Source organism: Octopus bimaculoides, chromosome 27 (genome assembly GCF_001194135.2).
Source record: "Octopus bimaculoides isolate UCB-OBI-ISO-001 chromosome 27, ASM119413v2, whole genome shotgun sequence".
Lineage (NCBI taxonomy): Eukaryota > Metazoa > Mollusca > Cephalopoda > Octopoda > Octopodidae > Octopus > Octopus bimaculoides.
Genome location: NC_069007.1, coordinates 21,113,044 through 21,114,931, shown reverse-complemented (window position 1 = coordinate 21,114,931; position 1,888 = coordinate 21,113,044). Strand labels below are relative to the sequence as shown.

Below are 1,888 nucleotides of genomic sequence, written 5' to 3'. Positions count from 1 at the left end.
CTCTCAGCAAAATATATGGCTATTTTTCTTCTTTTACAGATTATTCCAAACATATATCACTTCTCTTATATTTCTTCTAAATGTGATGTTTGTCAATATTTAGAAGAGAAAATTGTCTCTTGCACATTTCAGACACTAAAGGAAAGAAATGCTTTCTCTCTCAGAGGAAATATTTCACAGTAATTCAGCAACGTTTTATAGAAGCAGGGTTATACGTTTGTAGAATATCTTTGCAGAGTCTTTCGAACATGATACATATTGGTGATTCTTTAAAAGTAAAAAAATACTCTTTTGCCAATTTCATGTGATTATCTGAAAGAATAGAAAAATAATATAAGGCATAAAATATGTTTAAAAGGTAGATATTCAAAAGTGCAAATTTACGATCCGTTTTTCCCCTCGTAAACTTCAGGAAAACGAATATCTTTTCTAGTAATACCTTACAAACGATTATAAAGAGATTTGTGGGGAGATTTTGGCAGTTACAATGTAAGCACATCAATACATATTTGAGAGAAAAACGACTGTGGTCTTGCGCGTGCTAGAAACAATAGCTAAATCTCCCTTAAATCACACACGTTTTCCTCGTCCCCAACCAAATCAAAACGAAAGATCGCCCCATATACTTTAATGGACATAAAAATGTTAATGATCCTTCAAGCACGAAAACTGAGTTCTTAGTGACTGATTCGAGTAAACTAAATTTCACAACGCGATAGTTTTTAAACAATAGCAATCAGCCATCATTTTATATGTCGTGTCGATATTCTTTTTATATCTTCACCTCGTAATTTTCGAATAAAAGATTATATAAACGGATTATTATATTTAATTTTGGTCAAATTAGGTACTTTCTAGCGTTTCGATTCAAAGCCGATTCATTTCGTCTGTATACGGATAGTGCCTTTTCGTTTCAGTATTTCAAGTGCACACTCGTACTTTTACACATTCCCCATTGTTTCTGACAAATTACATCGTAATTTTTCCGCATTTAACTAAATTGTCAAATTTACATGTCAAAAAGAAAGAGAAATGTTATTTAAACAAGGTATTAATCTAACATTAACAAACATAGTAAATAACCACAAGTGCGATGAAATATCGAAAAGAAAATATCACAATGAAAGTATTAAAAGAACAGCCTTACTTTCATATAATTTCGTGTTTGTTTCGTGAGATTCTTTCTTTTAACTTATTCAACACATGGAAACAAACAGAAGTACATAATACGACACTTATACAATAAAAATGCTTATTTAATACTTACATAATAATATATAGAGAGAGAGAGTCAAGGAGTCAGAGTGGACACTGACAGCTTCAAGAGAATTCTTCCTTTTGGCTATAAACGTTACTTTATGTTTTTCAAGTCCATATTGTAATAAATGCTGTAACTGTTTCTGTAGACAGTTAATTACCAATCGTGTATATATTTTTGATTGGGTTTTCTCTTCAATATCAGTTGCCAAGTGGAACTGATCAAGCAATTAAGATGCGTAAGAGACAAGAGCAAGAAATAAAATGTAAGAAGAGTCAACTATAAACAAGGGCAACTAACTCTAGTCTTTAAATAATTGCGGCTGTACTTTATATATATATATATATATATATGTACAAATTAAAAGGGTAAAAGATTATCAATTTATTAATTAATAAATCAATTAACAATTAACAATTTTTACCAAGCCCATCGGTATGAAAGCACCATTATTGGTGGAGAACTTATTTAAAAGCTCATATATATTTATAAATATAATTAAGGGATCAGCAAATATTTGCTTCACCATATATCGAAGTTCAGAAATTGCAGCTAAAAAAGCTGAGAATCCCACAGATAGCATCACTTGTAACTCACAAAGGCAAAAACAAGAAGAAAAAAACAATGAAA

At 30.5% G+C, this 1,888-nt stretch overlaps 1 non-coding gene across 1 annotated transcript; it reads right to left on the bottom strand.

Annotated features, from left to right (window-relative positions):
* Positions 1-1,536, bottom strand: LOC106883325 (uncharacterized). The gene is made up of 2 exons (XR_001411115.2): positions 1,268-1,536; positions 1-312 (listed from the first exon to the last, which is right to left on the bottom strand). It is a non-coding gene; the product is annotated as an uncharacterized LOC106883325 (transcript).
* Between the last annotated feature and the right edge of the window lie 352 nt (positions 1,537-1,888).